The sequence below is a fragment of the Theropithecus gelada genome, chromosome 15 (assembly GCF_003255815.1).
Source record: "Theropithecus gelada isolate Dixy chromosome 15, Tgel_1.0, whole genome shotgun sequence".
In the NCBI taxonomy this organism is placed as follows: Eukaryota; Metazoa; Chordata; class Mammalia; order Primates; family Cercopithecidae; genus Theropithecus; species Theropithecus gelada.
Genome location: NC_037683.1, coordinates 106,654,281 through 106,668,703, shown reverse-complemented (window position 1 = coordinate 106,668,703; position 14,423 = coordinate 106,654,281). Strand labels below are relative to the sequence as shown.

Genomic DNA, 14,423 nt, shown 5'->3' with positions numbered 1-14,423 from the left:
GGGATGTGCCAGCTGGGTAGGCCACAAGCTCAGAAGAGCTAAAGAGTTTGTGGAGCTGAGTCCCCAGAAATGCCTCAAGGAGGGCAGTTACCAGGAGAGGAAGCGGGCAGGTGGGAGGAAACCCATTCCCAACAAAGGACAGGACTTCAAGGATCGAGAGGGCTGCAGTGCCTAATTTTGTCAAGAGGGCAATTAAGATCAGAACTGAAGAGTGTCCGTTGGCTTTGACCACATGGGAATAGCGTTAAAGATAAACCAGGGGGTACTGGACGGTGAGGAAGAAGAAAGAATGTGTACAGACAACCGTGTGAGAAACTCGAGGTATACAAACCATGCAAACGAAGCTCTGAAAGCAACGGGGAAGGCCTCCCATCCACCTGGGCCACAGGCAGAAAATGACCCTTGATGAATCCCAATGCCAAGATCCTGTCTAGCAGTGAGAGTTCCAAACTCGCACTAAACCCATCGGTTGGGAACCCCAAACTGGATCTGGAACTAATCTGTGAAAACCATAAGACCTTAGCAAAAGGCAAACACAAACTATCTTGTAGGTGGACAGCAGCCAAGGACATACTAGTCCCAGTGGAATGTGACCCCTCTGAAGCACCATGCTCCACAGAAGGAAGTGAACCACCAAGAGGGTCAGTCAATAGACGCACCAGTCCAAAGAGACACCAGAACTGAGAATAACAGAACAACTGAAAAGAGATTTGAAGATAAATATATTGGAACACATTCAGAAGGAAAACAAGAGGATGCGGCAAGGCACAGGGATGTATTAAAAAAGAAAAAAGACCAGGCAACATTGAAAAGGAAATTTATAGAAATTTTAGAAATAAAAAATATGATGATCAAAATTTTTTAAACTCAGTGGATGCACTAAACAGTAGATGGCTGAAAAAATAGTAAACTTGAAGAAAATTTTTTAAATGATATAGAGAATACAGAAGAAATGCTACTAAAGAGAAAACCGTATTTCTCAGAAGTGACATGTGACTCTCCAAATTAAAGGGGCTTACTGAGTTCTAAGCAGAATAAACAAAAACAAATGAACATCTAGAGGCAGTACCATACACTCATGTACCAAGTACATCAAACAATATAAAGAAACAGCAACTAGACTAACAACAGACATCTCATTAGCAAGAGATGTCAAAAGACAATAAATTACCTTTCAAAGAATTAAAGAAAAATAGCTTTCACTCTAGAACTTTAGATCCATTTTAGAATATTAGAATCAAGTAAGAAAAAAGACAGTCATTGTCAGACAAGACAGTATATTTTTCATAAGCCTTTGCTGAAAGAACTAAAAGACATAATTCTATAAGAAGGAAATCAAACCTAGAAGAAAGGTGTGGATTCAAGAAACAATGGAAAACTAATCTACAGATTCCACACAATCCCTATCAAAATCCCAACTGACTTCTTTGCAGAAACTGACAAACTAAACTTGGAATGCTGAATAAAAATGCAAAGCACTCAGATGACCAAAACAGATTTTTAAAAGAACAATAATGTTGGAGGACCCTTCCCAACCTCAAAATTCAATACGAAGCTCCTACAGTCAAGACTGTGGTACTGTCCTAAGAAAAGATATACAGAGCAATGGAATACACTTGAGTGCCCAGAAATAAATCCTTACACCCACAATCAACTGCTTTTCAATGAGAGTGCCAAGACAGTTCAATGGGGAGAGGCCAGTCTTTTCAATAAATGTTGCTAGGAAAAATTGATATCCACATGTAAAAGAATAAAGTTCTTCCTACCTCACACAGTATACAAAAATTCAATCAAAATGAGTCAAAGACCTAAATATAAAAGCTTAAACTATAAAACTCACAGAAGAAAACAAAGGCATAAATCTTCAAGATCTTGGATTAGGCGATGATTTATTAGCAGTGATACCAAAAGCACAAGCAACGAAAGGGAAAAAAGAGGTAAGTTAGACTTCGTTAACATTAAAAACTTTTGTGCTTCAAATGACACTGTCAAGAAAGTACAAAGACAACACAGAATGGGACAAAGTGCCCGGTAAGGGACAAGTATCCAGACTATGTAAAGAATTCTTACAATTCAACAATAAAACAACAGATAACCCAATGAATATAAGGTGGTTAAAATAATGTGGAACTGGACTTCCGGTTTCAACTCCAACATGTGAAGAGCTTGGATGTTGTCACTCCCCTTTTCCACACAAGAAAAAGGCTGAAAAAACAGAAAATCAACAACTTTTCTTATATTCATCAGAGAATTGAGCTCATAGGACAAACAACCAACCACCCAAAATCTGAGGAGACAGAAAATCATAGCTGAGATTGCCTTACCTGAAGCAGAAGCTGCTGGAGGCAGTGACCTGTAGGAACACTTAAGTGATAACTTTTGACAAACTGCCAAAAGTTAAGTGTAGATCAGTTTAAGAGTTAAAAACTCCTTAATCCGGCAGGAGGATGGAAATAGGAACTATTTTTAAATACACCCAGAGTGGTGTTCTCCACAACAAAAGTCTACTCCCCTGTATCAGACTCTATTGGACATGGGGAAGGCAACTGGTCACCTCCAGCCCCTACCAGCCTTCCTGTCTCAGATAAGGAAAGAAAAATTAAAAAGGCTGAGAAATGCTCCTAATGATCACAGCCCAGACTCTATAAAACTGAGATTTAATCCTGAAATTATAGAACACTTCCCCTCCCCAAAACTTACCACCATACATCAGTATAACAATAGCTGACTATAACTGAGAGAGCTGCAGACACAGACTCTGTTTAATATGAAATTCTTAGGAAAACCCAAAGAAACCGGGAGAAAAACAAAGAAACTAGAAGAAGCTGACATCTCTGGCACCTAGAGCTAGAGCAAATTTAACACAGCCCAGGTCCTACCCAGATTAACATAAAACTTCACACTAAACCCTAATTACCTCAATTCCTATTACACAATACATCATGTCCAGCTTTCACAAGAAATTATAAAGCCTGCTAAATGGCAAGAAAAACCATAGTCTGAAGAGACAAAGCAAGCATCAGAACAAGACTCAGACATAGCACAGATTTCTGAATTATCAGACAGAAAATTTAAAATAACTAGGATTAATAGGTTAGCTACACTAATGGGAAAAGCTGACAACATGTAAGAACAGATGGGTAATGTAAACAGAGAAATGGAAACTAAGACACAGCCAAAAGGGAAAGGCTACAAATTTAAAAATAATAATAAAAGTAGCAAAAATGAAGGATGCCTTTGATGGGCTCATCAGTAGACTAGACATTGCCAAGAAAAGAACCAGTAAGCCTGAAGTTACGTCAATAAAAACTTCCAGCCTGAACTCCAAACAGAACAAAGAAGCAGGTGGGTGGGGGTCAAGGGGAGGGGTAGAATATCCAAGAAATGTAGAAGAAGAATTACAAACAGTGTAATGTGCATACTGAGAATATAAAAAGGAAGAGAAAATGCAGTAGAATAAATATTTATTTGAAGTAATAAGGGCTGAGAATTTTCTAAAATTAATGGCAGACATGAAACCAAAGATCCAAAAATATTAGACCACATAAAGGAGGATAAATGCCAAAAATTCTGCACCTAGGCATATCATATTCAAACTGCAAAAAAAAAAAAAAAAAAAAAAAAAGACAAAGCAAATATCTTGAAAGAAGTCAGCCGGGCGCAGTGGCTCAAGCCTGTAATCCCAGCACTTTGGGAGGCTGAGACGGGCGGATCACGAGGTCAGGAGATCGAGACCATCCTGGCTAACATGGTGAAACCCCGTCTCTACTAAAAAATACAAAAAACTAGCCGGGCGAGGTGGCGGGCGCCTGTAGTCCCAGCTACTTGGGAGGCTGAGGCAGGAGAATGGCGTGAACCCGGGAGGCGGAGCTTGCAGTGAGCTGAGATCCGGCCACTGCACTCCAGCCTGGGTGACAGAGCGAGACTCCGTCTCAAAAAAAAAAAAAAAAAAAAAGAAAGAAGTCAGATGAGCGAGGTCAACTTCCAGCATGACAATGAACTGGTGAAAATTATTTAAAAAACAATTATTCAGAGCCTCTGGAAATGGTCCCAAGACCAAAGAGCAAATGAAGAAACATCTATTTAAGAAAATCTCCAAAAACTCAGTAAGAAGAGTCTGTGACATTTGGACCAAGACTGCTCCCTCCATTCACATTCAGAGCTCAGAGAGGACACTCCACTGTGCTGCAGCCAAGAACACAGGCTTCGTCCCCACCAGCTCCCAGCTAGAGAGCTTTCTTCTTGGAAAAGCAGGACTTCCACTTCTCATTCTGCCCCAGCTGACTGTTGCTGAGTTTAAGTCTGTGGCAAGTAGTGCCAAGGGGTGAGGGCTGCCTTCTTGCATCCAGCTCTGACTAGTGAAACTGAAGCTCTCCCTTGGGTGTGGCATGCTGATAGTACTGAGTGGGGCCCTGACCACCCTCACCTTGCCACTTCTATTCGAGGTGATATTGGAGGTTCTTGGCACAGCAATTAGGCAAGAAAAATAAATACAGGTCACCTAGATGGGAAAGGAAGAAGTCATACTATCTCAGTTTGCAAATGACATGATCATATGTGTATAGAAAATACTAAGGAACCCTCTAAAAAAACTATTAGAACTAATAAACTAGTTCAGCAAGGTTGCAAGATACAAGATCAACACATAAAAATCAATTGTATTTCCATACACTAGCAATGAACAATCTGAAAATTAAGAAAACAATTCTATTTACAAGAGCACCAAAAAGAATAAAATACTTCAGAATATATTTAACAGAGGAAATGTAAAACGTATACTCTGAAAACTATAAATCATTCTTGAAAGAAACTTAAAAGATCTAAATAAATGGAAAAGTATCCATGTTCACAGCTTAGAAGTTTTAACATTGTTAAGATTGAAATACTTGCAGAGTGATCTACAGATTGAAAGCAATAGCTTTCAAAATCCCAGCTGACTTCCTTGTAAAAATTGACAAGCTGACCTTAAAATTCGTATGACATAAAAGGGACCCAGAATGATCAAAACAAACTTGAAAAAGAAAAACAAACTTGGCCGGGCGTGGTGGCTCACGCCTGTAATCCCAGCACTTTGGGAGGCCGAGGTGGGCAGGAGTTTGAGACCAGCCCGGCCAACATGGTGAAACCCCGTCTCTACTAAAACCACAAAAAATTAGCCAGGCTTGGTAGTGCAAGCCTGTAGTCCCAGCTACTCAGGTGGCTGAGGCAGATGAATCACTTGAACCTGGGAGGTGGAGGTTGCAGTGAGCCTAGATCATGCCACTGTACTCCAGCCTGGGTGACAGAGTGAGATTCCATCTCAAAAAAAAAAAAAAAGAAAGAAAAAGAAAAACAAACTTGGAAGACTTGTACTTCCTGATTTCAAAACTCACTATAAATTACTATAGTAATTAAGACTGTGTGGTACTGGCATAAGCAGATATGTAGATCAGTGGAATAGAATTTAATATCAGAAACAAACACATCTATGGCCAATTGAGTTTGACAAGGGTGCCAAGACTGTTTACTAGCAAAAGAATAGTGTTTTCAACCAATGGTACTACAACAAATGAAGAGCTGCATGCAAAAAAAATGAAGTTCAATCCTTACCTCACACCGTATACAAAAATAAGCTCAAAACGTATCAAAGAACAAACTGTATGTGCTAAAACTACAAAACTCTTAGAAGAAAATATATCAATAAATCTTCATGACTTTGGATTTGGCAATGGATTCTCAGATATGAGAACAAAAGCACAACAACAAAAAATAGATTAATTGGACTTTATCAAAATTAAAAACTTTTCTACTTCAAATGACACCATCAAGAGAGTAAAAAGACAACCCACAGAATAGGAGACAGTATTTTGAAATCATATATCAGGTAATGGGCTTGTATCTACAATGTACTATATATGAAACTTTTAAACTCAATAATTTTTTTAAAAAGCAAAAAATAAAAATAAGAATGGGCAAAGGACCTGAATAGTCATTTTTCCAAGGAAGATATACCAGGATCAACAAGTTCATGAAAAGATGCTCAACATCACTAATTACTAGAGAAATGAAAATCAAAAAATAAGATACCAGTTCACACCCACCCACATGGCTAGAATCAAGTTAAGTCAGATAATAACAAGTTCTAGTGAGGATGTGAAGAAATGGAGACCCTCATATCCTGCTGGTGGGAAGGTAAAACGGGGAAGCTGCTTTGGAAAACAGTCTGACAGTTCTTCAAACAGTTAAACACAGTTACCATATGACCCAGCAATTACACTCCTAAAACAATAAAAGCATATGTCCACATAAAAACTCATATAAAAATGTTTATGGCACAATTATTCATAGTAGCCAAAAAGTGGAAACAACGCAAATGACCATCACCTGATGAACGGACAGACAGAGTACCTATGTGGAATATCTATATGATAAAATATCATTCAGCCTCAGAAAAGGAGTGAGGTGCTAACACATGCCACGGCACAGATGACCCTTGAATGCACTCTGCTAAATGAAAGAGGCCAGTCTTGTTGTAGAGCTCCATTTATATGAAGCAAATCTACAGAAACAAGAAAGTGGATTAGTAGTTGCTAAGGACATGCTGGGAAAGGGGATGGGAAGACAGGGATGATGTATAAAGGTAATGGGATTTATTTTGGGGGTGATGAAAATGTCCCAAAATCAGTGATGCGCACATATCTGTGAATACGGTAAAATCCGCTGAACTGCACATTTTAAATGGGTGAACTGTATTATATGTATTTTATCTCAATGAAGGTCAGAAAAGAAAAAATAAAGAAGCCAGGAGAAAAACACCTTGCCCAGAGAGGAGTCAGAACAAGAGTTCCATTGGATTTTGCATCAGAAATCACACACGCAAGAAGGGAGTTGGAATTTAAAATGTCAAAAGAAAAAAACCCCGCCAACTTAGGATTCTGTGTCCAGCGGAATTATCCCTCAAAAGTGAGGGAGAAATAAAGGCTGTGTGACAAACAGAAACTGTCTCCAGCTCATGAACGGCCGCAGGGTAGCTCGGAGGTGCTTCCCCTAAACAGCTCCTTTCTCACCAGGAGCTGCTCCCAGCTGCGTCCTCCCTGTGGCCAGAATTCTGTCCTCTGCCCTCATGCAGAACAAGAGTGTGGGCACTGGGGGTCTCTGAGAAGGAGACATGAGGACGACACCTGCCTGGGTCATGGGAGCACGCGTGTGGGCTGAGGAAGGACTGGGAGCCAAGGGTTCAGGAGAGTACCTGGCAGGTGCTGGGCATACTCAGGTTGGGAGAGAGGTCCCTTCCACCCAGCAGGAGAAGGGTCGCCAATGCTTGTTCCCCACCCCCAGGGAAATGCTGACCAAGGGGAGGAGAGTTTGGCCCATTTGCAGGGAGCTCTGGGTTGCTGGTGCGGACTATGCTGCCTCCAGGAGACAGGCTCCCTGCTTCCTGCTTTCCAGCAAGCATAGCAGAGGGAGCTCCCAGTGATGGATAGCAGGGCGAGGGACGGAGAGAATGCTCATCCCCTGGCTGTAGGTGGAGCACAGAGGGAGGGCCAGCCCACCTGGGAAAGGTCCGGCTCCGCAGCTCCTTGATGAAGAGCTGGCTGCCGTTCTGCACAGGCTTGACGTCGGGCGCTTGCCCCGGTCCGTGTTTGTGCCAGGTCCGCTTCTTCTTTACTGTAGAGGAGACGGGAAGGAAGGCCCATCACACGGCGCAGCCCCAGCAGGGCTCCACAACCTCCCCTAAGACCCTTGGCCCGCCCAGCCTACTAACAACTCCCAACATTGCTGGGCTCACGCTCACCTCCCAAGGCTGATGACACCCCCACCCTGCCACACACAGAGAGAGGAGTCAACTCCCCACCTCGACCTCGTGTCCTCTCCCATCCCACACCTCACCACGGATGGCACCACTGTCCTCCATTCCCTGACCCAGAAGCTGGGGTCTCCCAGGACCCCTCCTCATTCAGGCTCTGAGTCTGCAGAGACCACCAGGGAGGCAACTCCTGAAAAGGTCCTCAGCCACGGTTCGGCCTCACCATCCCAAGGCCTCCACAGCTGGACTCTGTCACCTCCCTACTGGGACCTCCATCACCCCAATAGCCACAGCCACGGACAGGGGCAGGTCAGGTCCCACCATCTTGTTCCCTCTCCTCCCCACCTCTCCAGGTGGTGCACATCCCCGCTCCTCTGTGCTGGCCACACTCCAGCCCTCCCCTGCCCACCGCCAACCATGGACCTGTCCACCCCACCTACTTCCTCACACTGCCCAGGTCACACCTTCTCCCGGGGCACAAGGTATACACACCCTGGACTTCTTACATGTGCATGTGAGCACATGTACACACATCCCTAGTGGACTACACGCCCATGGAACAATGCATGCACACACACGCATGCACACACACGTACATACACATGCACACACCCCTACCGAACCGCAAGCCCTATGCACGCACACATACCCCTACTGGACTTCAAGTCCCTGAAGGGAGGGAAGCAATTTCTTCTCCACCCTGCTATGTCCCTAGCTCCCAGCCTTGTACTCAACCAGGCAGAAAAGAGCAGCCGGGGTAAGGGAGGCCCATCGGGGCATGGAGATGCCCTCCTTGGGGGCTGCTTGGCTGAGTCTGACACAGGCTGACCCTTGAGCAGGAAAGGGACTGAATTCAAGAGCAGAGCCAGGCAGGGCCCGTACGGTGCTCTTCCTTCACAGACAAAGGTGAGGTGGGGGGCGCAGGAGATGGGGGCCTTAGAAGGCCATGTGTCATTCTCCTGAGTCTCAGTGGCTGTGGGGGCAAACGGAACTAACAACCACCTAGTGACAATGCCTGCCTCTGAGCAGGCTCTGTTACCAACTCAAAGGAGCAGGGCTGGGTGGGGCTGGGACCTCTTATTTGCAAAGAACCTTCGCATTGTGTTCAATCTCTCTGCCCACAATTCAAATGGACACTATGGAAACTTGGCAAAATCCGACAGAGTCAAGGCCAGAAGCCAGGACTTCTGAAGGAAGCATCAGACACAGATGAGCAACAAAAAGGGTTCAAATGTGTTTTGGCCAATCCTCTTCTAGCTGTGTAACCTTGGGCAAATTACTTGACATCTCTGTGCCTCATCTTTACTAGAGAAAGGCTCACACAGGCCTTGTGGGGTGGCTGTGGGATATAGGTTGGCACATGCACAGTGTCTGCTCCAGACTCCGCTGGGCGTTTTCTCAGGGCAAAGCCACCTGGTGTGGTAGCTGCTTGTCCAAGGGCAGAACACACTCGCAGGCTGGCTTGGTGCTCCTAACAGACCCTGGGCTCATCCCTGGGTGCCCCCTGTGACCAGTACTGGGCCCAGCACACAGTGGGCACAGGGAGAGTGTCTGCAGGCAGATGAAGTCTCCCATCCTTGTCACACTGGCTGCTCAGCTTCAGAGCAACTCAGAAGGAGAGGTAGATGCATCTGCCTTCATAACTATCAACAGAGAAGGCTCAGTTCAGCCCATGCTCCTGCCATCTTGGTGCCAGCCTGAGTCAGGCAATGCCAGGGCCACAGATAACTCCAACCTGCCCTCCTGTTGCAGTTTGCAAGCACTCACTGAGTAGCTTGGCTCCCTGCAAGGCTGGGAGTGCTGGAGCAGGTGTCACCCAAGCGTCAGATGCTTGGGAGCCCCTGCTTCTTAAGAGCTGAGATGGGAAGGGGGCCAAGGCTGGCCCTAGAAGTGTGTGTGCTGAGATGTTCAGCCCAGAATGTAAAGGAGTTGGAAAAAAGACACCCCCAATGACAGCCCAGACCCTCCTGACCCCCCAACAGTCCTAAGCCTCGGTGACTGTGAATACCATCACCTTCCTGCTGGGCCTGCTGCTACCGGGGGAGGTGTGGGTATCAAGGGAGCAAAGGGCTTCAAAGTTCACAAGTGCCTTCCCTGCCTTGGAAGGCCTCGTGGAAATGGAGGCCGTTATATCTACTCCATGGGGGAGCCAAGTGGGACCTAGGGAGGAAACTTCCAGAGCTGAGCTTTCTGCACCAAGCAGAGCTCCCTGCCTGCCCTTAGGTCACCACCTGTGAGGAGTACCGAGTGTGGGCAGGGCTCCAAGGAGGGGCTGCAATGAAGGTCTAGGACGGCGGCGGCTCAGGCTGGAGCGCGAGGCAGCCCAGGCAGGAGCGCAAGGCAGCCCTGTGGTTACGCGGCAGCAGTGACATTGCAGCTGGGAGAGGCCTCAGGGCTGGCTGAGGAGATCAAGGAAGAGGAGGCAGCCCACAGAGACAGGGTGCCACGGAGGGAAGCCCACAGGGGCCCAGCACGGCCGGCAGGGTGAGGGCATCCTCCCCATCACCTGTCTGCATGGTCATTATTTCATCGATCACACTTCTGTCCGAGGACACTCACTGAGGCCAAGGGCCCCCGGCTACACCTGTGTACCTCCTCTCTTGTGGGGCGGGGTCCACACGTCACGGATGAAGCAACTGAGGCCAGAGACGTGGGGCCGTGCCAAGGTCACCAGTAAAGGTACACGGAGGGGCAAGGAGGCCGACTGTCCCTCCTGCTGCTGGCATGGGGCACCCTGTCCCAGAGCCACATACAGAGCATGACGACAGCGCCCCTGTGACAACACACCGAGACAGCCGCTGAGCAGAGTCACCCCAAACCCACGGGGCAGGACAGGATGAGGAAAGTCAGTTCAATAAGATAAGTGACTGCGTGTAAGTCAGGAGCTGCAATTCAGGCCCGCTTCTAACCATTCCTCATCAGATAGGGATGCCTTCCCGAGTTCCTGGTCAGGCACCCTGGGACACCCTGTACCCAATCCGTCAGTCAGGTAAACCTGTGGGCCTATGGTCCCTGCCCACAGGCCATGGCCAAAATCAGCTCAAGGGACATACTGGAACAGGGAGGGATCCTGCAATCCCCACCACTGTGGCTTTCAAAAAGAGGGGGCAAACTGTGAGGACCAGGCCTCAGGCACAGCTCGCTCAGGAACCCTGAGCAGCCCCCATCCCCACCCGCAAGCCAGGGTGGCAGGAGCAGGACAGGTGGAGGCAGGCTCAAGGCCTCCAGAGGTTCCCAGCACTGGCTTAGAGCTTCTCCAGGGACACAGAGGGGCCCTCTTGTCCCTAAAGTGCCTTGGTGTGCAAGGCGTGCCTGGAGTCAATGCAAAGACCAACTGAGGCATCATAGACAGACTCTGGGCACAGTGCACACTCACTTCAAATCTGAGCATACACACTGGTGGAAGGTGCTAGAACCGTGTACCTTTGTCCCTGATGGAGCACACGTCCCTCAATAATGACTGAAAATCTGCTTCACAGAATTTATACAGCACATTCAGCACATAGACACGAGCATGCAGACACACATGCATGCACACACATATACACACGCACACAGCCGTGGACTGAACATCCGTCCCACCAAAATGTATTTGTTGAAATCTTGACCCCTAAGGTGACGATTTTAGGAGGCGGGGCCTTTGGGAGGTGATGAGGTCATGAGGACGAAGTTCTCCTGAATGGGATTAGTGTCCTTATAAAGGAGACCCCAGAGAGCTGCCTCCTTCCTTCCACCATGTGAGGACAAGGCAAGAGGTCACTGTCTACGAACCAGAAGCAGGCCCTCACCACACACTGAATCACAACCTTGATCTTGGAGTTCCAGCCTCCAGAACTGTAAGAAATCAATTTTCTATTACTTAAGCCCAGTTAAGTAACCGGGGCCCAGTTGCAAGCTGAAGCACTAGACCCCCAGAGCCCTGTGGGATGAGTCCTATGGAATCAGCACGGGCAGAGGGAGGATGCAGGTAATAGGTGGAAGGGGCCCCAGCACCCCGTTCTGTGAGCTGAGGCCGGGTCAAGGAAGCCTTGGAGGCCTGGCCTCGCAGCTGGTGATGCTGGGGCTGGGGCAGGTGGGGCTCTCACTACTCTGAGGACCGGGCTGCTCTTTTTTGGCCTCTCCCAAGGCCTGAACACTTTGTGCCTGTCCATTGCTGGACAATGGCGGGTGCTGCATGTGTTTCAGGTCTCGACCCGATCCCCAGCACAGCCTCAACAAATATGCAAGAGGGGGATGAGGAGAAGCTAGCAGCTCTTCTGAACTTACAGGCCGATGGTTTGCCTGTGGGGAGGTTCCGGGATTCCTAAATTGCCTTCTTACTCCTGGTCCCCAAGAGTTGGCTGCATTTATGCTCAGAATGCATCTGCCTATGGCAAGCTCATTAACCTATCATCTGGTTATTGCTCAGAAACAGCAGGAAGGATCAGCCTGGCGGGGTATCTTCGTGCTTCTGGCACCTCAATGAGCCCACCTGGAAAGCTCAGGGCCAGGCTGTCTTTACAACAGGAACGACACAAACAGGGCTGAGCTTCCAGTGGGAATCTGGGGCTGCCCCATGGGGCCTAGGGGGCAGGTGTCAGGGCAGAGCAGGGTTGGAGCCAGGACACCCCAGGACGTGCTCTCCTGGGAGGCAGGACCCTCTCAGGTCCCCTGAGTGGGGGGCTCAGGAGGGTGCTGGGGTGGCGTTGCTCTTGTGTGGTTTGTACACATGTGCATCACTTGAGAAGAGGTTTTCAGACTGGTAGAAAAGAAAGTGTCGGAAACCCCTGGGCCAGGAGCCCCTTCTCCTGATAGTCAGCTACGTTTCAAGGGGTCCTTGCTTGGGGGCTCCTGCATGAGTTGGGGTTGGGGTAGAGCAATGGTGTGGTGCTGGGGTTGGGCAGGTTTTACACATTGGTGAGCACACAGTTTCGATTTCTCTAATGTCCCCAGGCATCCTCAGAAACAGCCCACCTGCCATGGGAGTCCTGTGTGCCTGCCTCACCCAGACCCTGCCCCTGTGCCTGCGGGGAGTTTGGGCAGAGGCCTGGTGTCCCAACCTGCCCTCTATTGCACTAAAACATCAGTGCAGGCTCCCCTTCCCGTCTCCTATGGCCAACCGCTCAGGGAGAGACATCCTAGACTAGCAGACAGTGCTGAGGTTGCAGGCGGTGGGACCCCCAGCCCCTGCCTGGCTGTACACATGTGCGTGTGCATGTATGTGTATGCTTACATTATTTGTGCATGTGTATGTATGTGTGCACATGCCTGTGTGTATGTCACACTCTGTTCAGGCTGCCACAACAAAATACCACAGACTTGTCCAGGGCTCAGGTCAGCAGGGATGTGATCAGCTGACCCAGCCAGGGCCCATGTCCAGCCTGCAGATTCTGTGAGCACCCAAGAACCTCCAATGACGTGGAAACAAGACGCCACATTAAACAAACACACCCACATCCATACCATCTGTCCTGTCTACAGGCCACACCCCTCCCGAGTCCTTGCAGACCACCACACAGCTCCCCGTCTGCAACCAGGGCTGAGGCTTGGAGCTCAAGGCTCATGTAACCTCCAGCTCACCTGGATGAACCTGAACAGTGTGAGCCAAGCCTGCATCCCAGGACCCAGCACACCTGAAAGGGTCAAGAAGAAAATGGAGCCTCAGCCCTTAGGACACACGAACAGCAGGCTGTGTGGGAAAGGTAAAGGCCCTCCAAGATTATCTGCAGAGGAGGAGGTGGGTGGCATGAGGCAGGGCTGAAAAAGGAGGGGAGGACAGAGCCCACCAACAATGCACGTGCCCAGAAAACACAGACAGGCTGTGCCCCGCCATGTGGCAGTGGCTGGCTGGGCCGGGCTAGGCTGGGGACCCTGGAAAACCCCTGCATCACCATTTATCCAGGTCCCCACGTCCATGTCCCCCTAATTCAGGCTGGTCTGGCCTCTCCCTAGGCCTCAGAAGGCCCTTTGGGTCTGTGCACAGCTGCCTCTGCCAGCAGGAGCTGATCAGGAGGGGCTACAGTGGGCCTAGTGAGGCTACAGGGGACAGTAAGCTAGGATGGCAGAGTCCCCAGCCCTAGACACTACTCAGGGCGTTTTGCCCCCAGCAACCCAGGGCCCAGGGCCAGCAGAGACCTCGCCCTCCACACAGCGCAGGCAGGGTGGATGCTGCTCTCGTCAGCAAGAGGTGGCCGCTCGGGCTGCGGTACTTACAGGTGGACTTCCCATGGGTTTTCTCACAGTTTGGGCAGTGGTATATGTCGATGTCGGGCGCCTCCTCCTCTTCTACCCCAACACAGCTGAAATGAGACGAAACAGACCATTACCTCGGCACTCAGCACCCCCTCAAGCACTTTCCATCTGCCAAGCTCTAGGGAGAATCCCTGCTCATCGTCTGGGAACCTGGACCAGATGGAGCACAGCTGTGCAGGGACAGTGTTCTATCGAGAAAGCAGGGTGGAGGGAAAGAGCTGCAGAGATGTCCTCCTGGAAAGGCCTCTGCAGCCTGGACCTAGATACAGCGTCTAGATATGCCCCACCAAGAGGACCCAATGAATGGGCCATCCAGCAAGCCTGCCTGGGTGAGGGCCACCAATGCCCCATCACCGGCGGGGCAGGGAAGGAAGAGGGGTTCTCAGAGCCAGGCTGTCCCCATCAC

The 14,423-nt window shown here is 48.6% G+C and overlaps 1 protein-coding gene across 1 annotated transcript in view; it reads right to left on the bottom strand.

Annotated features, from left to right (window-relative positions):
- PHF2 (PHD finger protein 2) overlaps positions 1 to 14,082 on the bottom strand; it is a 48,326-nt gene extending 34,244 nt beyond the window's left edge. The window contains exons 1-2 of the mRNA XM_025360269.1: positions 13,979 to 14,082; positions 7,533 to 7,647 (exon numbers count right to left, since the gene is read on the bottom strand). The gene's annotated coding sequence lies outside the window, so the exon portion shown is untranslated. The remainder of the gene's footprint in view (positions 1 to 7,532; positions 7,648 to 13,978) is intronic.
- Positions 14,083 to 14,423: the final 341 nt, after the last annotated feature.